This window comes from Hyperolius riggenbachi, chromosome 2, assembly GCF_040937935.1.
Source record: "Hyperolius riggenbachi isolate aHypRig1 chromosome 2, aHypRig1.pri, whole genome shotgun sequence".
Taxonomy (NCBI): Eukaryota; Metazoa; Chordata; class Amphibia; order Anura; family Hyperoliidae; genus Hyperolius; species Hyperolius riggenbachi.
In genome coordinates, this window is record NC_090647.1 from 155,523,117 (window position 1) to 155,540,873 (window position 17,757).

At 62.0% G+C, this 17,757-nt stretch overlaps 16 non-coding genes and 72 pseudogenes across 16 annotated transcripts; all 88 read left to right on the plus strand.

Annotated features, from left to right (window-relative positions):
- The first annotated feature begins 40 nt into the window (after nucleotides 1-40).
- On the plus strand, nucleotides 41-159 carry LOC137549285 (5S ribosomal RNA). The gene has a single exon (XR_011026799.1). It is a non-coding gene; the product is annotated as a 5S ribosomal RNA (ribosomal RNA).
- Nucleotides 160-242: 83 nt separating this feature from the next.
- LOC137551281 (5S ribosomal RNA) lies at nucleotides 243-360 on the plus strand (annotated as a pseudogene).
- An 84-nt stretch (nucleotides 361-444) lies between these two features.
- On the plus strand, nucleotides 445-562 carry LOC137553172 (5S ribosomal RNA; annotated as a pseudogene).
- An 84-nt stretch (nucleotides 563-646) lies between these two features.
- LOC137549297 (5S ribosomal RNA) lies at nucleotides 647-765 on the plus strand. The gene has a single exon (XR_011026801.1). It is a non-coding gene; the product is annotated as a 5S ribosomal RNA (ribosomal RNA).
- Nucleotides 766-848: 83 nt separating this feature from the next.
- Nucleotides 849-966, plus strand: LOC137550439 (5S ribosomal RNA; annotated as a pseudogene).
- An 84-nt stretch (nucleotides 967-1,050) lies between these two features.
- Nucleotides 1,051-1,169, plus strand: LOC137549308 (5S ribosomal RNA). Its single transcript, XR_011026802.1, has one exon. It is a non-coding gene; the product is annotated as a 5S ribosomal RNA (ribosomal RNA).
- Nucleotides 1,170-1,252: 83 nt separating this feature from the next.
- Nucleotides 1,253-1,371, plus strand: LOC137549320 (5S ribosomal RNA). Its single transcript, XR_011026803.1, has one exon. It is a non-coding gene; the product is annotated as a 5S ribosomal RNA (ribosomal RNA).
- Nucleotides 1,372-1,454: 83 nt separating this feature from the next.
- Nucleotides 1,455-1,572, plus strand: LOC137550440 (5S ribosomal RNA; annotated as a pseudogene).
- Nucleotides 1,573-1,656: 84 nt separating this feature from the next.
- On the plus strand, nucleotides 1,657-1,775 carry LOC137549351 (5S ribosomal RNA; annotated as a pseudogene).
- Nucleotides 1,776-1,858: 83 nt separating this feature from the next.
- On the plus strand, nucleotides 1,859-1,976 carry LOC137550441 (5S ribosomal RNA; annotated as a pseudogene).
- Nucleotides 1,977-2,060: 84 nt separating this feature from the next.
- On the plus strand, nucleotides 2,061-2,178 carry LOC137550442 (5S ribosomal RNA; annotated as a pseudogene).
- Nucleotides 2,179-2,262: 84 nt separating this feature from the next.
- Nucleotides 2,263-2,380, plus strand: LOC137552097 (5S ribosomal RNA; annotated as a pseudogene).
- An 84-nt stretch (nucleotides 2,381-2,464) lies between these two features.
- LOC137550443 (5S ribosomal RNA) lies at nucleotides 2,465-2,582 on the plus strand (annotated as a pseudogene).
- An 84-nt stretch (nucleotides 2,583-2,666) lies between these two features.
- Nucleotides 2,667-2,784, plus strand: LOC137550445 (5S ribosomal RNA; annotated as a pseudogene).
- An 84-nt stretch (nucleotides 2,785-2,868) lies between these two features.
- Nucleotides 2,869-2,987, plus strand: LOC137549332 (5S ribosomal RNA). The gene has a single exon (XR_011026805.1). It is a non-coding gene; the product is annotated as a 5S ribosomal RNA (ribosomal RNA).
- An 83-nt stretch (nucleotides 2,988-3,070) lies between these two features.
- Nucleotides 3,071-3,188, plus strand: LOC137550446 (5S ribosomal RNA; annotated as a pseudogene).
- Nucleotides 3,189-3,272: 84 nt separating this feature from the next.
- Nucleotides 3,273-3,390, plus strand: LOC137550447 (5S ribosomal RNA; annotated as a pseudogene).
- Nucleotides 3,391-3,474: 84 nt separating this feature from the next.
- On the plus strand, nucleotides 3,475-3,593 carry LOC137549345 (5S ribosomal RNA). Its single transcript, XR_011026807.1, has one exon. It is a non-coding gene; the product is annotated as a 5S ribosomal RNA (ribosomal RNA).
- Nucleotides 3,594-3,676: 83 nt separating this feature from the next.
- On the plus strand, nucleotides 3,677-3,794 carry LOC137552400 (5S ribosomal RNA; annotated as a pseudogene).
- Nucleotides 3,795-3,878: 84 nt separating this feature from the next.
- Nucleotides 3,879-3,996, plus strand: LOC137551621 (5S ribosomal RNA; annotated as a pseudogene).
- Nucleotides 3,997-4,080: 84 nt separating this feature from the next.
- On the plus strand, nucleotides 4,081-4,198 carry LOC137550448 (5S ribosomal RNA; annotated as a pseudogene).
- An 84-nt stretch (nucleotides 4,199-4,282) lies between these two features.
- Nucleotides 4,283-4,400, plus strand: LOC137550449 (5S ribosomal RNA; annotated as a pseudogene).
- Nucleotides 4,401-4,484: 84 nt separating this feature from the next.
- On the plus strand, nucleotides 4,485-4,603 carry LOC137557641 (5S ribosomal RNA; annotated as a pseudogene).
- Nucleotides 4,604-4,686: 83 nt separating this feature from the next.
- On the plus strand, nucleotides 4,687-4,804 carry LOC137550451 (5S ribosomal RNA; annotated as a pseudogene).
- An 84-nt stretch (nucleotides 4,805-4,888) lies between these two features.
- LOC137549356 (5S ribosomal RNA) lies at nucleotides 4,889-5,007 on the plus strand. The gene has a single exon (XR_011026808.1). It is a non-coding gene; the product is annotated as a 5S ribosomal RNA (ribosomal RNA).
- Nucleotides 5,008-5,090: 83 nt separating this feature from the next.
- On the plus strand, nucleotides 5,091-5,209 carry LOC137549368 (5S ribosomal RNA). The gene has a single exon (XR_011026809.1). It is a non-coding gene; the product is annotated as a 5S ribosomal RNA (ribosomal RNA).
- Nucleotides 5,210-5,292: 83 nt separating this feature from the next.
- LOC137550452 (5S ribosomal RNA) lies at nucleotides 5,293-5,410 on the plus strand (annotated as a pseudogene).
- An 84-nt stretch (nucleotides 5,411-5,494) lies between these two features.
- LOC137549379 (5S ribosomal RNA) lies at nucleotides 5,495-5,613 on the plus strand. Its single transcript, XR_011026810.1, has one exon. It is a non-coding gene; the product is annotated as a 5S ribosomal RNA (ribosomal RNA).
- Nucleotides 5,614-5,696: 83 nt separating this feature from the next.
- LOC137550453 (5S ribosomal RNA) lies at nucleotides 5,697-5,814 on the plus strand (annotated as a pseudogene).
- Nucleotides 5,815-5,898: 84 nt separating this feature from the next.
- Nucleotides 5,899-6,017, plus strand: LOC137549391 (5S ribosomal RNA). The gene has a single exon (XR_011026811.1). It is a non-coding gene; the product is annotated as a 5S ribosomal RNA (ribosomal RNA).
- An 83-nt stretch (nucleotides 6,018-6,100) lies between these two features.
- LOC137547944 (5S ribosomal RNA) lies at nucleotides 6,101-6,219 on the plus strand (annotated as a pseudogene).
- Nucleotides 6,220-6,302: 83 nt separating this feature from the next.
- Nucleotides 6,303-6,420, plus strand: LOC137550557 (5S ribosomal RNA; annotated as a pseudogene).
- An 84-nt stretch (nucleotides 6,421-6,504) lies between these two features.
- On the plus strand, nucleotides 6,505-6,622 carry LOC137550454 (5S ribosomal RNA; annotated as a pseudogene).
- An 84-nt stretch (nucleotides 6,623-6,706) lies between these two features.
- Nucleotides 6,707-6,825, plus strand: LOC137556874 (5S ribosomal RNA; annotated as a pseudogene).
- Nucleotides 6,826-6,908: 83 nt separating this feature from the next.
- On the plus strand, nucleotides 6,909-7,026 carry LOC137550455 (5S ribosomal RNA; annotated as a pseudogene).
- Nucleotides 7,027-7,110: 84 nt separating this feature from the next.
- LOC137552569 (5S ribosomal RNA) lies at nucleotides 7,111-7,228 on the plus strand (annotated as a pseudogene).
- An 84-nt stretch (nucleotides 7,229-7,312) lies between these two features.
- LOC137552098 (5S ribosomal RNA) lies at nucleotides 7,313-7,430 on the plus strand (annotated as a pseudogene).
- Nucleotides 7,431-7,514: 84 nt separating this feature from the next.
- On the plus strand, nucleotides 7,515-7,632 carry LOC137550456 (5S ribosomal RNA; annotated as a pseudogene).
- Nucleotides 7,633-7,716: 84 nt separating this feature from the next.
- On the plus strand, nucleotides 7,717-7,835 carry LOC137557177 (5S ribosomal RNA; annotated as a pseudogene).
- An 83-nt stretch (nucleotides 7,836-7,918) lies between these two features.
- LOC137550457 (5S ribosomal RNA) lies at nucleotides 7,919-8,036 on the plus strand (annotated as a pseudogene).
- An 84-nt stretch (nucleotides 8,037-8,120) lies between these two features.
- On the plus strand, nucleotides 8,121-8,239 carry LOC137549404 (5S ribosomal RNA). Its single transcript, XR_011026813.1, has one exon. It is a non-coding gene; the product is annotated as a 5S ribosomal RNA (ribosomal RNA).
- Nucleotides 8,240-8,322: 83 nt separating this feature from the next.
- LOC137556843 (5S ribosomal RNA) lies at nucleotides 8,323-8,441 on the plus strand. Its single transcript, XR_011029481.1, has one exon. It is a non-coding gene; the product is annotated as a 5S ribosomal RNA (ribosomal RNA).
- Nucleotides 8,442-8,513: 72 nt separating this feature from the next.
- On the plus strand, nucleotides 8,514-8,632 carry LOC137549415 (5S ribosomal RNA). The gene has a single exon (XR_011026814.1). It is a non-coding gene; the product is annotated as a 5S ribosomal RNA (ribosomal RNA).
- Nucleotides 8,633-8,715: 83 nt separating this feature from the next.
- On the plus strand, nucleotides 8,716-8,833 carry LOC137551999 (5S ribosomal RNA; annotated as a pseudogene).
- Nucleotides 8,834-8,917: 84 nt separating this feature from the next.
- On the plus strand, nucleotides 8,918-9,035 carry LOC137550458 (5S ribosomal RNA; annotated as a pseudogene).
- Nucleotides 9,036-9,119: 84 nt separating this feature from the next.
- Nucleotides 9,120-9,237, plus strand: LOC137550459 (5S ribosomal RNA; annotated as a pseudogene).
- Nucleotides 9,238-9,321: 84 nt separating this feature from the next.
- Nucleotides 9,322-9,440, plus strand: LOC137549426 (5S ribosomal RNA). Its single transcript, XR_011026815.1, has one exon. It is a non-coding gene; the product is annotated as a 5S ribosomal RNA (ribosomal RNA).
- An 83-nt stretch (nucleotides 9,441-9,523) lies between these two features.
- Nucleotides 9,524-9,641, plus strand: LOC137550460 (5S ribosomal RNA; annotated as a pseudogene).
- An 84-nt stretch (nucleotides 9,642-9,725) lies between these two features.
- Nucleotides 9,726-9,843, plus strand: LOC137550462 (5S ribosomal RNA; annotated as a pseudogene).
- Nucleotides 9,844-9,927: 84 nt separating this feature from the next.
- Nucleotides 9,928-10,046, plus strand: LOC137549437 (5S ribosomal RNA). Its single transcript, XR_011026816.1, has one exon. It is a non-coding gene; the product is annotated as a 5S ribosomal RNA (ribosomal RNA).
- An 83-nt stretch (nucleotides 10,047-10,129) lies between these two features.
- On the plus strand, nucleotides 10,130-10,247 carry LOC137551793 (5S ribosomal RNA; annotated as a pseudogene).
- A 71-nt stretch (nucleotides 10,248-10,318) lies between these two features.
- LOC137551622 (5S ribosomal RNA) lies at nucleotides 10,319-10,436 on the plus strand (annotated as a pseudogene).
- Nucleotides 10,437-10,520: 84 nt separating this feature from the next.
- Nucleotides 10,521-10,638, plus strand: LOC137550463 (5S ribosomal RNA; annotated as a pseudogene).
- An 84-nt stretch (nucleotides 10,639-10,722) lies between these two features.
- On the plus strand, nucleotides 10,723-10,840 carry LOC137552369 (5S ribosomal RNA; annotated as a pseudogene).
- An 84-nt stretch (nucleotides 10,841-10,924) lies between these two features.
- On the plus strand, nucleotides 10,925-11,042 carry LOC137551673 (5S ribosomal RNA; annotated as a pseudogene).
- An 84-nt stretch (nucleotides 11,043-11,126) lies between these two features.
- Nucleotides 11,127-11,244, plus strand: LOC137550464 (5S ribosomal RNA; annotated as a pseudogene).
- Nucleotides 11,245-11,328: 84 nt separating this feature from the next.
- LOC137557178 (5S ribosomal RNA) lies at nucleotides 11,329-11,447 on the plus strand (annotated as a pseudogene).
- An 83-nt stretch (nucleotides 11,448-11,530) lies between these two features.
- On the plus strand, nucleotides 11,531-11,648 carry LOC137550465 (5S ribosomal RNA; annotated as a pseudogene).
- An 84-nt stretch (nucleotides 11,649-11,732) lies between these two features.
- LOC137549450 (5S ribosomal RNA) lies at nucleotides 11,733-11,851 on the plus strand. Its single transcript, XR_011026818.1, has one exon. It is a non-coding gene; the product is annotated as a 5S ribosomal RNA (ribosomal RNA).
- An 83-nt stretch (nucleotides 11,852-11,934) lies between these two features.
- Nucleotides 11,935-12,052, plus strand: LOC137551601 (5S ribosomal RNA; annotated as a pseudogene).
- A 73-nt stretch (nucleotides 12,053-12,125) lies between these two features.
- On the plus strand, nucleotides 12,126-12,243 carry LOC137550466 (5S ribosomal RNA; annotated as a pseudogene).
- Nucleotides 12,244-12,327: 84 nt separating this feature from the next.
- On the plus strand, nucleotides 12,328-12,445 carry LOC137552000 (5S ribosomal RNA; annotated as a pseudogene).
- Nucleotides 12,446-12,529: 84 nt separating this feature from the next.
- LOC137550467 (5S ribosomal RNA) lies at nucleotides 12,530-12,647 on the plus strand (annotated as a pseudogene).
- Nucleotides 12,648-12,731: 84 nt separating this feature from the next.
- Nucleotides 12,732-12,849, plus strand: LOC137550468 (5S ribosomal RNA; annotated as a pseudogene).
- Nucleotides 12,850-12,933: 84 nt separating this feature from the next.
- On the plus strand, nucleotides 12,934-13,051 carry LOC137549525 (5S ribosomal RNA; annotated as a pseudogene).
- An 84-nt stretch (nucleotides 13,052-13,135) lies between these two features.
- Nucleotides 13,136-13,253, plus strand: LOC137550469 (5S ribosomal RNA; annotated as a pseudogene).
- An 84-nt stretch (nucleotides 13,254-13,337) lies between these two features.
- LOC137550470 (5S ribosomal RNA) lies at nucleotides 13,338-13,455 on the plus strand (annotated as a pseudogene).
- An 84-nt stretch (nucleotides 13,456-13,539) lies between these two features.
- On the plus strand, nucleotides 13,540-13,657 carry LOC137550471 (5S ribosomal RNA; annotated as a pseudogene).
- An 84-nt stretch (nucleotides 13,658-13,741) lies between these two features.
- On the plus strand, nucleotides 13,742-13,859 carry LOC137550473 (5S ribosomal RNA; annotated as a pseudogene).
- An 84-nt stretch (nucleotides 13,860-13,943) lies between these two features.
- Nucleotides 13,944-14,061, plus strand: LOC137551794 (5S ribosomal RNA; annotated as a pseudogene).
- Nucleotides 14,062-14,132: 71 nt separating this feature from the next.
- On the plus strand, nucleotides 14,133-14,250 carry LOC137551623 (5S ribosomal RNA; annotated as a pseudogene).
- Nucleotides 14,251-14,334: 84 nt separating this feature from the next.
- On the plus strand, nucleotides 14,335-14,452 carry LOC137550474 (5S ribosomal RNA; annotated as a pseudogene).
- An 84-nt stretch (nucleotides 14,453-14,536) lies between these two features.
- Nucleotides 14,537-14,654, plus strand: LOC137552370 (5S ribosomal RNA; annotated as a pseudogene).
- Nucleotides 14,655-14,738: 84 nt separating this feature from the next.
- Nucleotides 14,739-14,856, plus strand: LOC137551675 (5S ribosomal RNA; annotated as a pseudogene).
- An 84-nt stretch (nucleotides 14,857-14,940) lies between these two features.
- On the plus strand, nucleotides 14,941-15,058 carry LOC137552372 (5S ribosomal RNA; annotated as a pseudogene).
- Nucleotides 15,059-15,142: 84 nt separating this feature from the next.
- On the plus strand, nucleotides 15,143-15,260 carry LOC137550475 (5S ribosomal RNA; annotated as a pseudogene).
- An 84-nt stretch (nucleotides 15,261-15,344) lies between these two features.
- On the plus strand, nucleotides 15,345-15,462 carry LOC137549527 (5S ribosomal RNA; annotated as a pseudogene).
- Nucleotides 15,463-15,546: 84 nt separating this feature from the next.
- Nucleotides 15,547-15,664, plus strand: LOC137550476 (5S ribosomal RNA; annotated as a pseudogene).
- An 84-nt stretch (nucleotides 15,665-15,748) lies between these two features.
- Nucleotides 15,749-15,866, plus strand: LOC137550477 (5S ribosomal RNA; annotated as a pseudogene).
- An 84-nt stretch (nucleotides 15,867-15,950) lies between these two features.
- LOC137550478 (5S ribosomal RNA) lies at nucleotides 15,951-16,068 on the plus strand (annotated as a pseudogene).
- Nucleotides 16,069-16,152: 84 nt separating this feature from the next.
- LOC137550479 (5S ribosomal RNA) lies at nucleotides 16,153-16,270 on the plus strand (annotated as a pseudogene).
- An 84-nt stretch (nucleotides 16,271-16,354) lies between these two features.
- LOC137551635 (5S ribosomal RNA) lies at nucleotides 16,355-16,472 on the plus strand (annotated as a pseudogene).
- Nucleotides 16,473-16,556: 84 nt separating this feature from the next.
- On the plus strand, nucleotides 16,557-16,674 carry LOC137550558 (5S ribosomal RNA; annotated as a pseudogene).
- An 84-nt stretch (nucleotides 16,675-16,758) lies between these two features.
- Nucleotides 16,759-16,876, plus strand: LOC137551693 (5S ribosomal RNA; annotated as a pseudogene).
- Nucleotides 16,877-16,960: 84 nt separating this feature from the next.
- On the plus strand, nucleotides 16,961-17,078 carry LOC137550481 (5S ribosomal RNA; annotated as a pseudogene).
- An 84-nt stretch (nucleotides 17,079-17,162) lies between these two features.
- LOC137552090 (5S ribosomal RNA) lies at nucleotides 17,163-17,280 on the plus strand (annotated as a pseudogene).
- Nucleotides 17,281-17,364: 84 nt separating this feature from the next.
- On the plus strand, nucleotides 17,365-17,482 carry LOC137550482 (5S ribosomal RNA; annotated as a pseudogene).
- Nucleotides 17,483-17,566: 84 nt separating this feature from the next.
- Nucleotides 17,567-17,684, plus strand: LOC137550483 (5S ribosomal RNA; annotated as a pseudogene).
- Nucleotides 17,685-17,757: the final 73 nt, after the last annotated feature.

Genomic DNA, 17,757 nt, shown 5'->3' on the forward strand with positions numbered 1-17,757 from the left:
AGCCTCACCTTCAAGGCGCCGGAACGGCGCCTTGGAGGTTGCCTGCGGCCACACTAAGCCGAAAGCGCCCGCTCTCGTCAGATCGCGGAAGCTAAGCGGCTTCAGGCCTGGTTAGTAGCTGCATGGGAGACCGGCTGTGAACCCCAGGTGCTGCAGGCATTGTTTTGGGTTTGAGGCCCAATGGCTATGAGCACGCGTGGGAAGCCTCACCTTCAAGGCGCCCGAACGGCGCCCTGGAGGTTGCTTGCGGCCACACTAAGCCGAAAGCGCCCGCTCTCGTCAGATCGCGGAAGCTAAGCGGCTTCAGGCCTGGTTAGTAGCTGCATGGGAGACCGGCTGTGAACCCCAGGTGCTGCAGGCGTTGTTTTGGGTTTGAGGCCCAATGGCTATGAGCACGCGTGGGAAGCCTCACCTTTAAGGCGCCGGAACGGCGCCTTGGAGGTTGCCTGCGGCCACACTAAGCCGTAAGCGCCCGCTCTCGTCAGATCGCGGAAGCTAAGCGGCTTCAAGCCTGGTTAGTAGCTGCATGGGAGACCGGCTGTGAACCCCAGGTGCTGCAGGCGTTGTTTTGGGTTTGAGGCCCAATGGCTATGAGCACGCGTGGGAAGCCTCACCTTCAAGGCGCCGGAACGGCGCCTTGGAGGTTGCCTGCGGCCACACTAAGCCGAAAGCGCCCGCTCTCGTCAGATCGCGGAAGCTAAGCGGCTTCAGGCCTGGTTAGTAGCTGCATGGGAGACCGGCTGTGAACCCCAGGTGCTGCAGGCATTGTTTTGGGTTTGAGGCCCAATGGCTATGAGCACGCGTGGGAAGCCTCACCTTCAAGGCGCCGGAACGGCGCCCTGGAGGTTGCCTGCGGCCACACTAAGCCGAAAGCGCCCGCTCTCGTCAGATCGCGGAAGCTAAGCGGCTTCAGGCCTGGTTAGTAGCTGCATGGGAGACCGGCTGTGAACCCCAGGTGCTGCAGGCGTTGTTTTGGGTTTGAGGCCCAATGGCTATGAGCACGCGTGGGAAGCCTCACCTTCAAGGCGCCGGAACGGCGCCTTGGAGGTTGCCTGCGGCCACACTAAGCCGAAAGCGCCCGCTCTCGTCAGATCGCGGAAGCTAAGCGGCTTCAGGCCTGGTTAGTAGCTGCATGGGAGACCGGCTGTGAACCCCAGGTGCTGCAGGCATTGTTTTGGGTTTGAGGCCCAATGGCTATGAGCACGCGTGGGAAGCCTCACCTTCAAGGCGCCGGAACGGCGCCTTGGAGGCTGCCTGCGGCCACACTAAGCCGAAAGCGCCCGCTCTCGTCAGATCGCGGAAGCTAAGCGGCTTCAGGCCTGGTTAGTAGCTGCATGGGAGACCGGCTGTGAACCCCAGGTGCTGCAGGCATTGTTTTGGGTTTGAGGCCCAATGGCTATGAGCACGCGTGGGAAGCCTCACCTTCAAGGCGCCGGAACGGCGCCCTGGAGGTTGCCTGCGGCCACACTAAGCCGAAAGCGCCCGCTCTCGTCAGATCGCGGAAGCTAAGCGGCTTCAGGCCTGGTTAGTAGCTGCATGGGAGACCGGCTGTGAACCCCAGGTGCTGCAGGCGTTGTTTTGGGTTTGAGGCCCAATGGCTATGAGCACGCGTGGGAAGCCTCACCTTCAAGGCGCCGGAACGGCGCCTTGGAGGTTGCCTGCGGCCACACTAAGCCGAAAGCGCCCGCTCTCGTCAGATCGCGGAAGCTAAGCGGCTTCAGGCTTGGTTAGTAGCTGCATGGGAGACGGGCTGTGAACCCCAGGTGCTGCAGGCATTGTTTTGGGTTTGAGGCCCAATGGCTATGAGCACGCGTGGGAAGCCTCACCTTCAAGGCGCCGGAATGGCGCCCTGGAGGTTGCCTGCGGCCACACTAAGCCGAAAGCGCCCGCTCTCGTCAGATCGCGGAAGCTAAGCGGCTTCAGGCCTGGTTAGTAGCTGCATGGGAGACCGGCTGTGAACCCCAGGTGCTGCAGGCGTTGTTTTGGGTTTGAGGCCCAATGGCTATGAGCACGCGTGGGAAGCCTCACCTTCAAGGCGCCGGAACGGCGCCTTGGAGGTTGCCTGCGGCCACACTAAGCCGAAAGCGCCCGCTCTCGTCAGATCGCGGAAGCTAAGCGGCTTCAGGCCTGGTTAGTAGCTGCATGGGAGACCGGCTGTGAACCCCAGGTGCTGCAGGCGTTGTTTTGGGTTTGAGGCCCAATGGCTATGAGCACGCGTGGGAAGCCTCACCTTCAAGGCGCCGGAACGGCGCCCTGGAGGTTGCCTGCGGCCACACTAAGCCGAAAGCGCCCGCTCTCGTCAGATCGCGGAAGCTAAGCGGCTTCAGGCCTGGTTAGTAGCTGCATGGGAGACCGGCTGTGAACCCCAGGTGCTGCATGCGTTGTTTTGGGTTTGAGGCCCAATGGCTATGAGCACGCGTGGGAAGCCTCACCTTCAAGGCGCCGGTACGGCGCCCTGGAGGTTGCCTGCGGCCACACTAAGCCGAAAGCGCCCGCTCTCGTCAGATCGCGGAAGCTAAGCGGCTTCAGGCCTGGTTAGTAGCTGCATGGGAGACCGGCTGTGAACCCCAGGTGCTGCAGGCGTTGTTTTGGGTTTGAGGCCCAATGGCTATGAGCACGCGTGGGAAGCCTCACCTTCAAGGCGCCGGAACGGCGCCTTGGAGGTTGCCTGCGGCCACACTAAGCCGAAAGCGCCCGCTCTCGTCAGATCGCGGAAGCTAAGCGGCTTCAGGCCTGGTTAGTAGCTGCATGGGAGACCGGCTGTGAACCCCAGGTGCTGCAGGCGTTGTTTTGGGTTTGAGGCCCAATGGCTATGAGCACGCGTGGGAAGCCTCACCTTCAAGGCGCCGGAACGGCGCCTTGGAGGTTGCCTGCGGCCACACTAAGCCGAAAGCGCCCGCTCTCGTCAGATCGCGGAAGCTAAGCGGCTTCAGGCCTGGTTAGTAGCTGCATGGGAGACCGGCTGTGAACCCCAGGTGCTGCAGGCATTGTTTTGGGTTTGAGGCCCAATGGCTATGAGCACGCGTGGGAAGCCTCACCTTCAAGGCGCCGGAACGGCGCCCTGGAGGTTGCCTGCGGCCACACTAAGCCGAAAGCGCCCGCTCTCGTCAGATCGCGGAAGCTAAGCGGCTTCAGGCCTGGTTAGTAGCTGCATGGGAGACCGGCTGTGAACCCCAGGTGCTGCAGGCGTTGTTTTGGGTTTGAGGCCCAATGGCTATGAGCACGCGTGGGAAGCCTCACCTTCAAGGCGCCGGAACGGCGCCTTGTAGGTTGCCTGCGGCCACACTAAGCCGAAAGCGCCCGCTCTCGTCAGATCGCGGAAGCTAAGCGGCTTCAGGCCTGGTTAGTAGCTGCATGGGAGACCGGCTGTGAACCCCAGGTGCTGCAGGCGTTGTTTTGGGTTTGAGGCCCAATGGCTATGAGCACGCGTAGGAAGCCTCACCTTCAAGGCGCCGGAACGGCGCCTTAGAGGTTGCCTGCGGCCACACTAAGCCGAAAGCGCCCGCTCTCGTCAGATCGCGGAAGCTAAGCGGCTTCAGGCCTGGTTAGTAGCTGCATGGGAGACCGGCTGTGAACCCCAGGTGCTGCAGGCATTGTTTTGGGTTTGAGGCCCAATGGCTATGAGCACGCGTGGGAAGCCTCACCTTCAAGGCGCCGGAACGGCGCCCTGGAGGTTGCCTGCGGCCACACTAAGCCGAAAGCGCCTGCTCTCGTCAGATCGCGGAAGCTAAGCGGCTTCAGGCCTGGTTAGTAGCTACATGGGAGACCGGCTGTGAACCCCAGGTGCTGCAGGCGTTGTTTTGGGTTTGAGGCCCAATGCCTATGAGCACGCGTGGGAAGCCTCACCTTCAAGGCGCCAGAACGGCGCCTTGGAGGTTGCCTGCGGCCACACTAAGCCGAAAGTGCCCGCTCTCGTCAGATCGCGGAAGCTAAGCGGCTTCAGGCCTGGTTAGTAGCTGCATGGGAGACCGGCTGTGAACCCCAGGTGCTGCAGGCGTTGTTTTGGGTTTGAGGCCCAATGGCTATGAGCACGCGTGGGAAGCCTCACCTTCAAGGCGCCGGAACGGCGCCCTGGAGGTTGCCTGCGGCCACACTAAGCCGAAAGCGCCCGCTCTCGTCAGATCGCGGAAGCTAAGCGGCTTCAGGCCTGGTTAGTAGCTGCATGGGAGACCGGCTGTGAACCCCAGGTGCTGCAGGCGTTGTTTTGGGTTTGAGGCCCAATGGCTATGAGCACGCGTGGGAAGCCTCACCTTCAAGGCGCCGGAACGGCGCCTTGGAGGTTGCCTGCGGCCACACTAAGCCGAAAGCGCCCGCTCTCGTCAGATCGCGGAAGCTAAGCGGCTTCAGGCCTGGTTAGTAGCTGCATGGGAGACCGGCTGTGAACCCCAGGTGCTGCAGGCGTTGTTTTGGGTTTGAGGCCCAATGGCTATGAGCACGCGTGGGAAGCCTCACCTTCAAGGCGCCGGAACGGCGCCTTGGAGGTTGACTGCGGCCACACTAAGCCGAAAGCGCCCGCTCTCGTCAGATCGCGGAAGCTAAGCGGCTTCAGGCCTGGTTAGTAGCTGCATGGGAGACCGGCTGTGAACCCCAGGTGCTGCAGGCATTGTTTTGGGTTTGAGGCCCAATGGCTATGAGCACGCGTGGGAAGCCTCACCTTCAAGGCGCTGTTACGGCGCCCTGGAGGTTGCCTGCGGCCACACTAAGCCGAAAGCGCCCGCTCTCGTCAGATCGCGGAAGCTAAGCGGCTTCAGGCCTGGTTAGTAGCTGCATGGGAGACCGGCTGTGAACCCCAGGTGCTGCAGGCGTTGTTTTGGGTTTGAGGCCCAATGGCTATGAGCACGCGTGGGAAGCCTCACCTTCAAGGCTCCGGAACGGCGCCTTGGAGGTTGCCTGCGGCCACACTAAGCCGAAAGCGCCCGCTCTCGTCAGATCGCGGAAGCTAAGCGGCTTCAGGCCTGGTTAGTAGCTGCATGGGAGACCGGCTGTGAACCCCAGGTGCTGCAGGCATTGTTTTGGGTTTGAGGCCCAATGGCTATGAGCACGTGTGGGAAGCCTCACCTTCAAGGCGCCGGAACGGCGCCTTGGAGGTTGCCTGCGGCCACACTAAGCCGAAAGCGCCCGCTCTCGTCAGATCGCGGAAGCTAAGCGGCTTCAGGCCTGGTTAGTAGCTGCATGGGAGACCGGCTGTGAACCCCAGGTGCTGCAGGCATTGTTTTGGGTTTGAGGCCCAATGGCTATGAGCACGCGTGGGAAGCCTCACCTTCAAGGCGCCGGAACGGCGCCCTGGAGGTTGCCTGCGGCCACACTAAGCCGAAAGCGCCCGCTCTCGTCAGATCGCGGAAGCTAAGCGGCTTCAGGCCTGGTTAGTAGCTGCATGGGAGACCGGCTGTGAACCCCAGGTGCTGCAGGCGTTGTTTTGGGTTTGAGGCCCAATGGCTATGAGCACGCGTGGGAAGCCTCACCTTCAAGGCGCCGGAACGGCGCCTTGGAGGTTGCCTGCGGCCACACTAAGCCGAAAGCGCCCGCTCTCGTCAGATCGCGGAAGCTAAGCGGCTTCAGGCCTGGTTAGTAGCTGCATGGGAGACCGGCTGTGAACCCCAGGTGCTGCAGGCATTGTTTTGGATTTGAGGCCCAATGGCTATGAGCACGCGTGGGAAGCCTCACCTTCAAGGCGCCGGAACGGCGCCCTGGAGGTTGCCTGCGGCCACACTAAGCCGAAAGCGCCCGCTCTCGTCAGATCGCGGAAGCTAAGCGGCTTCAGGCCTGGTTAGTAGCTGCATGGGAGACCGGCTGTGAACCCCAGGTGCTGCAGGCGTTGTTTTGGGTTTGAGGCCCAATGGCTATGAGCACGCGTGGGAAGCCTCACCTTCAAGGCGCCGGAACGGCGCCTTGGAGGTTGCCTGCGGCCACACTAAGCCGAAAGCGCCCGCTCTCGTCAGATCGCGGAAGCTAAGCGGCTTCAGGCCTGGTTAGTAGCTGCATGGGAGACCGGCTGTGAACCCCAGGTGCTGCAGGCATTGTTTTGGGTTTGAGGCCCAATGGCTATGAGCACGCGTGGGAAGCCTCACCTTCAAGGCGCCGGAACGGCGCCTTGGAGGTTACCTGCGGCCACACTAAGCCGAAAGCGCCCGCTCTCGTCAGATCGCGGAAGCTAAGCGGCTTCAGGCCTGGTTAGTAGCTGCATGGGAGACTGGCTGTGAACCCCAGGTGCTGCAGGCATTGTTTTGGGTTTGAGGCCCAATGGCTATGAGCACGCGTGGGAAGCCTCACCTTCAAGGCGCCGGAACGGCGCCCTGGAGGTTGCCTGCGGCCACACTAAGCCGGAAGCGCCCGCTCTCGTCAGATCGCGGAAGCTAAGCGGCTTCAGGCCTGGTTAGTAGCTGCATGGGAGACCGGCTGTGAACCCCAGGTGCTGCAGGCGTTGTTTTGGGTTTGAGGCCCAATGGCTATGAGCACGCGTGGGAAGCCTCACCTTCAAGGCGCCGGAACGGCGCCTTGGAGGTTGCCTGCGGCCACACTAAGCCGAAAGCGCCCGCTCTCGTCAGATCGCGGAAGCTAAGCGGCTTCAGGCCTGGTTAGTAGCTGCATGGGAGACCGGCTGTGAACCCCAGGTGCTGCAGGCGTTGTTTTGGGTTTGAGGCCCAATGGCTATGAGCACGCGTGGGAAGCCTCACCTTCAAGGCGCCGGAACGGCGCCTTGGAGGTTGCCTGCGGCCACACTAAGCCGAAAGCGCCCGCTCTCGTCAGATCGCGGAAGCTAAGCGGCTTCAGGCTTGGTTAGTAGCTGCATGGGAGACCGGCTGTGAACCCCAGGTGCTGCAGGCATTGTTTTGGGTTTGAGGCCCAATGGCTATGAGCACGCGTGGGAAGCCTCACCTTCAAGGCGCCGGAATGGCGCCCTGGAGGTTGCCTGCGGCCACACTAAGCCGAAAGCGCCCGCTCTCGTCAGATCGCGGAAGCTAAGCGGCTTCAGGCCTGGTTAGTAGCTGCATGGGAGACCGGCTGTGAACCCCAGGTGCTGCAGGCGTTGTTTTGGGTTTGAGGCCCAATGGCTATGAGCACGCGTGGGAAGCCTCACCTTCAAGGCGCCGGAACGGCGCCTTGGAGGTTGCCTGCGGCCACACTAAGCCGAAAGCGCCCGCTCTCGTCAGATCGCGGAAGCTAAGCGGCTTCAGGCCTGGTTAATAGCTGCATGGGAGACCGGCTGTGAACCCCAGGTGCTGCAGGCGTTGTTTTGGGTTTGAGGCCCAATGGCTATGAGCACGCGTGGGAAGCCTCACCTTCAAGGCGCCGGAACGGCGCCCTGGAGGTTGCCTGCGGCCACACTAAGCCGAAAGCGCCCGCTCTCGTCAGATCGCGGAAGCTAAGCGGCTTCAGGCCTGGTTAGTAGCTGCATGGGAGACCGGCTGTGAACCCCAGGTGCTGCATGCGTTGTTTTGGGTTTGAGGCCCAATGGCTATGAGCACGCGTGGGAAGCCTCACCTTCAAGGCGCCGGTACGGCGCCCTGGAGGTTGCCTGCGGCCACACTAAGCCGAAAGCGCCCGCTCTCGTCAGATCGCGGAAGCTAAGCGGCTTCAGGCCTGGTTAGTAGCTGCATGGGAGACCGGCTGTGAACCCCAGGTGCTGCAGGCGTTGTTTTGGGTTTGAGGCCCAATGGCTATGAGCACGCGTGGGAAGCCTCACCTTCAAGGCGCCGGAACGGCGCCTTGGAGGTTTCCTGCGGCCACACTAAGCCGAAAGCGCCCGCTCTCGTCAGATCGCGGAAGCTAAGCGGCTTCAGGCCTGGTTAGTAGCTGCATGGGAGACCGGCTGTGAACCCCAGGTGCTGCAGGCATTGTTTTGGGTTTGAGGCCCAATGGCTATGAGCACGCGTGGGAAGCCTCACCTTCAAGGCGCCGGAACGGCGCCCTGGAGGTTGCCTGCGGCCACACTAAGCCGAAAGCGCCCGCTCTCGTCAGATCGCGGAAGCTAAGCGGCTTCAGGCCTGGTTAGTAGCTGCATGGGAGACCGGCTGTGAACCCCAGGTGCTGCAGGCGTTGTTTTGGGTTTGAGGCCCAATGGCTATGAGCACGCGTGGGAAGCCTCACCTTCAAGGCGCCGGAACGGCGCCTTGGAGGTTGCCTGCGGCCACACTAAGCCGAAAGCGCCCGCTCTCGTCAGATCGCGGAAGCTAAGCGGCTTCAGGCCTGGTTAGTAGCTGCATGGGAGACCGGCTGTGAACCCCAGGTGCTGCAGGCATTGTTTTGGGTTTGAGGCCCAATGGCTATGAGCACGCGTGGGAAGCCTCACCTTCAAGGCGCCGGAACGGCGCCCTGGAGGTTGCCTGCGGCCACACTAAGCCGAAAGCGCCCGCTCTCGTCAGATCGCGGAAGCTAAGCGGCTTCAGGCCTGGTTAGTAGCTGCATGGGAGACCGGCTGTAAACCCCAGGTGCTGCAGGCATTGTTTTGGGTTTGAGGCCCAATGGCTATGAGCACGCGTGGGAAGCCTCACCTTCAAGGCGCCTTGGAGGTTGCCTGCGGCCACACTAAGCCGAAAGCGCCCGCTCTCGTCAGATCGCGGAAGCTAAGCGGCTTCAGGCCTGGTTAGTAGCTGCATGGGAGACCGGCTGTGAACCCCAGGTGCTGCAGGCATTGTTTTGGGTTTGAGGCCCAATGGCTATGAGCACGCGTGGGAAGCCTCACCTTCAAGGCGCCGGAACGGCGCCCTGGAGGTTGCCTGCGGCCACACTAAGCCGAAAGCGCCCGCTCTCGTCAGATCGCGGAAGCTAAGCGGCTTCAGGCCTGGTTAGTAGCTGCATGGGAGACCGGCTTTGAACCCCAGGTGCTGCAGGCGTTGTTTTGGGTTTGAGGCCCAATGGCTATGAGCACGCGTGGGAAGCCTCACCTTCAAGGCGCCGGAACGGCGCCTTGGAGGTTGCCTGCGGCCACACTAAGCCGAAAGCGCCCGCTCTCGTCAGATCGCGGAAGCTAAGCGGCTTCAGGCCTGGTTAGTAGCTGCATGGGAGACCGGCTGTGAACCCCAGGTGCTGCAGGCGTTGTTTTGGGTTTGAGGCCCAATGGCTATGAGCACGCGTGGGAAGCCTCACCTTCAAGGCGCCGGAACGGCGCCTTGGAGGTTGCCTGCGGCCACACTAAGCCGAAAGCGCCCGCTCTCGTCAGATCGCGGAAGCTAAGCGGCTTCAGGCCTGGTTAGTAGCTGCATGGGAGACCGGCTGTGAACCCCAGGTGCTGCAGGCGTTGTTTTGGGTTTGAGGCCCAATGGCTATGAGCACGCGTGGGAAGCCTCACCTTCAAGGCGCCGGAACGGCGCCTTGGAGGTTGCCTGCGGCCACACTAAGCCGAAAGCGCCCGCTCTCGTCAGATCGCGGAAGCTAAGCGGCTTCAGGCCTGGTTAGTAGCTGCATGGGAGACCGGCTGTGAACCCCAGGTGCTGCAGGCATTGTTTTGGGTTTGAGGCCCAATGGCTATGAGCACGCGTGGGAAGCCTCACCTTCAAGGCGCCGGAACGGCGCCCTGGAGGTTGCCTGCGGCCACACTAAGCCGAAAGCGCCCGCTCTCGTCAGATCGCGGAAGCTAAGCGGCTTCAGGCCTGGTTAGTAGCTGCATGGGAGACCGGCTGTGAACCCCAGGTGCTGCAGGCGTTGTTTTGGGTTTGAGGCCCAATGGCTATGAGCACGCGTGGGAAGCCTCACCTTCAAGGCGCCGGAACGGCGCCTTGTAGGTTGCCTGCGGCCACACTAAGCCGAAAGCGCCCGCTCTCGTCAGATCGCGGAAGCTAAGCGGCTTCAGGCCTGGTTAGTAGCTGCATGGGAGACCGGCTGTGAACCCCAGGTGCTGCAGGCGTTGTTTTGGGTTTGAGGCCCAATGGCTATGAGCACGCGTAGGAAGCCTCACCTTCAAGGCGCCGGAACGGCGCCTTAGAGGTTGCCTGCGGCCACACTAAGCCGAAAGCGCCCGCTCTCGTCAGATCGCGGAAGCTAAGCGGCTTCAGGCCTGGTTAGTAGCTGCATGGGAGACCGGCTGTGAACCCCAGGTGCTGCAGGCATTGTTTTGGGTTTGAGGCCCAATGGCTATGAGCACGCGTGGGAAGCCTCACCTTCAAGGCGCCGGAACGGCGCTCTGGAGGTTGCCTGCGGCCACACTAAGCCGAAAGCGCCTGCTCTCGTCAGATCGCGGAAGCTAAGCGGCTTCAGGCCTGGTTAGTAGCTGCATGGGAGACCGGCTGTGAACCCCAGGTGCTGCAGGCGTTGTTTTGGGTTTGAGGCCCAATGCCTATGAGCACGCGTGGGAAGCCTCACCTTCAAGGCGCCAGAGGTTGCCTGCGGCCACACTAAGCCGAAAGTGCCCGCTCTCGTCAGATCGCGGAAGCTAAGCGGCTTCAGGCCTGGTTAGTAGCTGCATGGGAGACCGGCTGTGAACCCCAGGTGCTGCAGGCGTTGTTTTGGATTTGAGGCCCAATGGCTATGAGCACGCGTGGGAAGCCTCACCTTCAAGGCGCCGGAACGGCGCCCTGGAGGTTGCCTGCGGCCACACTAAGCCGAAAGCGCCCGCTCTCGTCAGATCGCGGAAGCTAAGCGGCTTCAGGCCTGGTTAGTAGCTGCATGGGAGACCGGCTGTGAACCCCAGGTGCTGCAGGCGTTGTTTTGGGTTTGAGGCCCAATGGCTATGAGCACGCGTGGGAAGCCTCACCTTCAAGGCGCCGGAACGGCGCCTTGGAGGTTGCCTGCGGCCACACTAAGCCGAAAGCGCCCGCTCTCGTCAGATTGCGGAAGCTAAGCGGCTTCAGGCCTGGTTAGTAGCTGCATGGGAGACCGGCTGTGAACCCCAGGTGCTGCAGGCGTTGTTTTGGGTTTGAGGCCCAATGGCTATGAGCACGCGTGGGAAGCCTCACCTTCAAGGCGCCGGAACGGCGCCTTGGAGGTTGACTGCGGCCACACTAAGCCGAAAGCGCCCGCTCTCGTCAGATCGCGGAAGCTAAGCGGCTTCAGGCCTGGTTAGTAGCTGCATGGGAGACCGGCTGTGAACCCCAGGTGCTGCAGGCGTTGTTTTGGGTTTGAGGCCCAATGGCTATGAGCACGCGTGGGAAGCCTCACCTTCAAGGCGCCGGTACGGCGCCCTGGAGGTTGCCTGCGGCCACACTAAGCCGAAAGCGCCCGCTCTCGTCAGATCGCGGAAGCTAAGCGGCTTCAGGCCTGGTTAGTAGCTGCATGGGAGACCGGCTGTGAACCCCAGGTGCTGCAGGCGTTGTTTTGGGTTTGAGGCCCAATGGCTATGAGCACGCGTGGGAAGCCTCACCTTCAAGGCGCCGGAACGGCGCCTTGGAGGTTTCCTGCGGCCACACTAAGCCGAAAGCGCCCGCTCTCGTCAGATCGCGGAAGCTAAGCGGCTTCAGGCCTGGTTAGTAGCTGCATGGGAGACCGGCTGTGAACCCCAGGTGCTGCAGGCATTGTTTTGGGTTTGAGGCCCAATGGCTATGAGCACGCGTGGGAAGCCTCACCTTCAAGGCGCCGGAACGGCGCCCTGGAGGTTGCCTGCGGCCACACTAAGCCGAAAGCGCCCGCTCTCGTCAGATCGCGGAAGCTAAGCGGCTTCAGGCCTGGTTAGTAGCTGCATGGGAGACCGGCTGTGAACCCCAGGTGCTGCAGGCGTTGTTTTGGGTTTGAGGCCCAATGGCTATGAGCACGCGTGGGAAGCCTCACCTTCAAGGCGCCGGAACGGAGCCTTGGAGGTTGCCTGCGGCCACACTAAGCCGAAAGCGCCCGCTCTCGTCAGATCGCGGAAGCTAAGCGGCTTCAGGCCTGGTTAGTAGCTGCATGGGAGACCGGCTGTGAACCCCAGGTGCTGCAGGCATTGTTTTGGGTTTGAGGCCCAATGGCTATGAGCACGCGTGGGAAGCCTCACCTTCAAGGCGCCGTAACGGCGCCCTGGAGGTTGCCTGCGGCCACACTAAGCCGAAAGCGCCCGCTCTCGTCAGATCGCGGAAGCTAAGCGGCTTCAGGCCTGGTTAGTAGCTGCATGGGAGACCGGCTGTAAACCCCAGGTGCTGCAGGCATTGTTTTGGGTTTGAGGCCCAATGGCTATGAGCACGCGTGGGAAGCCTCACCTTCAAGGCGCCTTGGAGGTTGCCTGCGGCCACACTAAGCCGAAAGCGCCCGCTCTCGTCAGATCGCGGAAGCTAAGCGGCTTCAGGCCTGGTTAGTAGCTGCATGGGAGACCGGCTGTGAACCCCAGGTGCTGCAGGCATTGTTTTGGGTTTGAGGCCCAATGGCTATGAGCACGCGTGGGAAGCCTCACCTTCAAGGCGCCGGAACGGCGCCCTGGAGGTTGCCTGCGGCCACACTAAGCCGAAAGCGCCCGCTCTCGTCAGATCGCGGAAGCTAAGCGGCTTCAGGCCTGGTTAGTAGCTGCATGGGAGACCGGCTTTGAACCCCAGGTGCTGCAGGCGTTGTTTTGGGTTTGAGGCCCAATGGCTATGAGCACGCGTGGGAAGCCTCACCTTCAAGGCGCCGGAACGGCGCCTTGGAGGTTGCCTGCGGCCACACTAAGCCGAAAGCGCCCGCTCTCGTCAGATCGCGGAAGCTAAGCGGCTTCAGGCCTGGTTAGTAGCTGCATGGGAGACCGGCTGTGAACCCCAGGTGCTGCAGGCATTGTTTTGGGTTTGAGGCCCAATGGCTATGAGCACGCGTGGGAAGCCTCACCTTCAAGGCGCCGGAACGGCGCCCTGTAGGTTGCCTGCGGCCACACTAAGCCGAAAGCGCCCGCTCTCGTCAGATCGCGGAAGCTAAGCGGCTTCAGGCCTGGTTAGTAGCTGCATGGGAGACCGGCTGTGAACCCCAGGTGCTGCAGGCGTTGTTTTGGGTTTGAGGCCCAATGGCTATGAGCACGCGTGGGAAGCCTCACCTTCAAGGCGCCGGAACGGCGCCTTGGAGGTTACCTGCGGCCACACTAAGCCGAAAGCGCCCGCTCTCGTCAGATCGCGGAAGCTAAGCGGCTTCAGGCCTGGTTAGTAGCTGCATGGGAGACCGGCTGTGAACCCCAGGTGCTGCAGGCGTTGTTTTGGGTTTGAGGCCCAATGGCTATGAGCACGCGTGGGAAGCCTCACCTTCAAGGCGCCGGAACGGCGCCTTGGAGGTTGCCTGCGGCCACACTAAGCCGAAAGCGCCCGCTCTCGTCAGATCGCGGAAGCTAAGCGGCTTCAGGCCTGGTTAGTAGCTGCATGGGAGACCGGCTGTGAACCCCAGGTGCTGCAGGCATTGTTTTGGGTTTGAGGCCCAATGGCTATGAGCACGCGTGGGAAGCCTCACCTTCAAGGCGCCGGAACGGCGCCCTGGAGGTTGCCTGCGGCCACACTAAGCCGAAAGCGCCCGCTCTCGTCAGATCGCGGAAGCTAAGCGGCTTCAGGCCTGGTTAGTAGCTGCATGGGAGACCGGCTGTGAACCCCAGGTGCTGCAGGCGTTGTTTTGGGTTTGAGGCCCAATGGCTATGAGCACGCGTGGGAAGCCTCACCTTCAAGGCGCCGGAACGGCGCCTTGTAGGTTGCCTGCGGCCACACTAAGCCGAAAGCGCCCGCTCTCGTCAGATCGCGGAAGCTAAGCGGCTTCAGGCCTGGTTAGTAGCTGCATGGGAGACCGGCTGTGAACCCCAGGTGCTGCAGGCGTTGTTTTGGGTTTGAGGCCCAATGGCTATGAGCACGCGTAGGAAGCCTCACCTTCAAGGCGCCGGAACGGCGCCTTAGAGGTTGCCTGCGGCCACACTAAGCCGAAAGCGCCCGCTCTCGTCAGATCGCGGAAGCTAAGCGGCTTCAGGCCTGGTTAGTAGCTGCATGGGAGACCGGCTGTGAACCCCAGGTGCTGCAGGCATTGTTTTGGGTTTGAGGCCCAATGGCTATGAGCACGCGTGGGAAGCCTCACCTTCAAGGCGCCGGAACGGCGCTCTGGAGGTTGCCTGCGGCCACACTAAGCCGAAAGCGCCTGCTCTCGTCAGATCGCGGAAGCTAAGCGGCTTCAGGCCTGGTTAGTAGCTGCATGGGAGACCGGCTGTGAACCCCAGGTGCTGCAGGCGTTGTTTTGGGTTTGAGGCCCAATGCCTATGAGCACGCGTGGGAAGCCTCACCTTCAAGGCGCCAGAGGTTGCCTGCGGCCACACTAAGCCGAAAGTGCCCGCTCTCGTCAGATCGCGGAAGCTAAGCGGCTTCAGGCCTGGTTAGTAGCTGCATGGGAGACCGGCTGTGAACCCCAGGTGCTGCAGGCGTTGTTTTGGATTTGAGGCCCAATGGCTATGAGCACGCGTGGGAAGCCTCACCTTCAAGGCGCCGGAACGGCGCCCTGGAGGTTGCCTGCGGCCACACTAAGCCGAAAGCGCCCGCTCTCGTCAGATCGCGGAAGCTAAGCGGCTTCAGGCCTGGTTAGTAGCTGCATGGGAGACCGGCTGTGAACCCCAGGTGCTGCAGGCGTTGTTTTGGGTTTGAGGCCCAATGGCTATGAGCACGCGTGGGAAGCCTCACCTTCAAGGCGCCGGAACGGCGCCTTGGAGGTTGCCTGCGGCCACACTAAGCCGAAAGCGCCCGCTCTCGTCAGATTGCGGAAGCTAAGCGGCTTCAGGCCTGGTTAGTAGCTGCATGGGAGACCGGCTGTGAACCCCAGGTGCTGCAGGCGTTGTTTTGGGTTTGAGGCCCAATGGCTATGAGCACGCGTGGGAAGCCTCACCTTCAAGGCGCCGGAACGGCGCCTTGGAGGTTGACTGCGGCCACACTAAGCCGAAAGCGCCCGCTCTCGTCAGATCGCGGAAGCTAAGCGGCTTCAGGCCTGGTTAGTAGCTGCATGGGAGACCGGCTGTGAACCCCAGGTGCTGCAGGCATTGTTTTGGGTTTGAGGCCCAATGGCTATGAGCACGCGTGGGAAGCCTCACCTTCAAGGCGCTGTTACGGCGCCCTGGAGGTTGCCTGCGGCCACACTAAGCCGAAAGCGCCCGCTCTCGTCAGATTGCGGAAGCTAAGCGGCTTCAGGCCTGGTTAGTAGCTGCATGGGAGACCGGCTGTGAACCCCAGGTGCTGCAGGCGTTGTTTTGGGTTTGAGGCCCAATGGCTATGAGCACGCGTGGGAAGCCTCACCTTCAAGGCTCCGGAACGGCGCCTTGGAGGTTGCCTGCGGCCACACTAAGCCGAAAGCGCCCGCTCTCGTCAGATCGCGGAAGCTAAGCGGCTTCAGGCCTGGTTAGTAGCTGCATGGGAGACCGGCTGTGAACCCCAGGTGCTGCAGGCATTGTTTTGGGTTTGAGGCCCAATGGCTATGAGCACGGGTGGGAAGCCTCACCTTCAAGGCGCCGGAACGGCGCCTTGGAGGTTACCTGCGGCCACACTAAGCCGAAAGCGCCCGCTCTCGTCAGATCGCGGAAGCTAAGCGGCTTCAGGCCTGGTTAGTAGCTGCATGGGAGACCGGCTGTGAACCCCAGGTGCTGCAGGCATTGTTTTGGGTTTGAGGCCCAATGGCTATGAGCACGCGTGGGAAGCCTCACCTTCAAGGCGCCGGAACGGCGCCCTGGAGGTTGCCTGCGGCCACACTAAGCCGAAAGCGCCCGCTCTCGTCAGATCGCGGAAGCTAAGCGGCTTCAGGCCTGGTTAGTAGCTGCATGGGAGACCGGCTGTGAACCCCAGGTGCTGCAGGCGTTGTTTTGGGTTTGAGGCCCAATGGCTATGAGCACGCGTGGGAAGCCTCACCTTCAAGGCGCCGGAACGGCGCCTTGGAGGTTGCCTGCGGCCACACTAAGCCGAAAGCGCCCGCTCTCGTCAGATCGCGGAAGCTAAGCGGCTTCAGGCCTGGTTAGTAGCTGCATGGGAGACCGGCTGTGAACCCCAGGTGCTGCAGGCATTGTTTTGGATTTGAGGCCCAATGGCTATGAGCACGCGTGGGAAGCCTCACCTTCAAGGCGCCGGAACGGCGCCCTGGAGGTTGCCTGCGGCCACACTAAGCCGAAAGCGCCCGCTCTCGTCAGATCGCGGAAGCTAAGCGGCTTCAGGCCTGGTTAGTAGCTGCATGGGAGACCGGCTGTGAACCCCAGGTGCTGCAGGCGTTGTTTTGGGTTTGAGGCCCAATGGCTATGAGCACGCGTGGGAAGCCTCACCTTCAAGGCGCCGGAACGGCGCCTTGGAGGTTGCCTGCGGCCACACTAAGCCGAAAGCGCCCGCTCTCGTCAGATCGCGGAAGCTAAGCGGCTTCAGGCCTGGTTAGTAGCTGCATGGGAGACCGGCTGTGAACCCCAGGTGCTGCAGGCATTGTTTTGGGTTTGAGGCCCAATGGCTATGAGCACGCGTGGGAAGCCTCACCTTCAAGGCGCCGGAACGGCGCCTTGGAGGTTACCTGCGGCCACACTAAGCCGAAAGCGCCCGCTCTCGTCAGATCGCGGAAGCTAAGCGGCTTCAGGCCTGGTTAGTAGCTGCATGGGAGACTGGCTGTGAACCCCAGGTGCTGCAGGCATTGTTTTGGGTTTGAGGCCCAATGGCTATGAGCACGCGTGGGAAGCCTCACCTTCAAGGCGCCGGAACGGCGCCCTGGAGGTTGCCTGCGGCCACACTAAGCCGGAAGCGCCCGCTCTCGTCAGATCGCGGAAGCTAAGCGGCTTCAGGCCTGGTTAGTAGCTGCATGGGAGACCGGCTGTGAACCCCAGGTGCTGCAGGCGTTGTTTTGGGTTTGAGGCCCAATGGCTATGAGCACGCGTGGGAAGCCTCACCTTCAAGGCGCCGGAACGGCGCCTTGGAGGTTGCCTGCGGCCACACTAAGCCGAAGGCGCCCGCTCTCGTCAGATCGCGGAAGCTAAGCGGCTTCAGGCCTGGTTAGTAGCTGCATGGGAGACCGGCTGTGAACCCCAGGTGCTGCAGGCGTTGTTTTGGGTTTGAGGCCCAATGGCTATGAGCACGCGTGGGAAGCCTCACCTTCAAGGCGCCGGAACGGCGCCTTGGAGGTTGCCTGCGGCCACACTAAGCCGAAAGCGCCCGCTCTCGTCAGATCGCGGAAGCTAAGCGGCTTCAGGCCTGGTTAGTAGCTGCATGGGAGACCGGCTGTGAACCCCAGGTGCTGCAGGCATTGTTTTGGGTTTGAGGCCCAATGGCTATGAGCACGCGTGGGAAGCCTCACCTTCAAGGCGCCGGAACGGCGCCTTGGAGGTTGCCTGCGGCCACACTAAGCCGAAAGCGCCCGCTCTCGTCAGATCGCGGAAGCTAAGCGGCTTCAGGCCTGGTTAGTAGCTGCATGGGAGACTGGCTGTGAACCCCAGGTGCTGCAGGCATTGTTTTGGGTTTGAGGCCCAATGGCTATGAGCACGCGTGGGAAGCCTCACCTTCAAGGCGCCGGAACGGCGCCCTGGAGGTTGCCTGCGGCCACACTAAGCCGAAAGCGCCCGCTCTCGTCAGATCGCGGAAGCTAAGCGGCTTCAGGCCTGGTTAGTAGCTGCATGGGAGACCGGCTGTGAACCCCAGGTGCTGCAGGCGTTGTTTTGGGTTTGAGGCCCAATGGCTATGAGCACGCGTGGGAAGCCTCACCTTCAAGGCGCCGGAACGGCGCCTTGGAGGTTGCCTGCGGCCACACTAAGCCGAAAGCGCCCGCTCTCGTCAGATCGCGGAAGCTAAGCGGCTTCAGGCCTGGTTAGTAGCTGCATGGGAGACCGGCTGTGAACCCCAGGTGCTGCAGGCATTGTTTTGGGTTTGAGGCCCAATGGCTATGAGCACGCGTGGGAAGCCTCACCTTCAAGGCGCCGGAACGGCG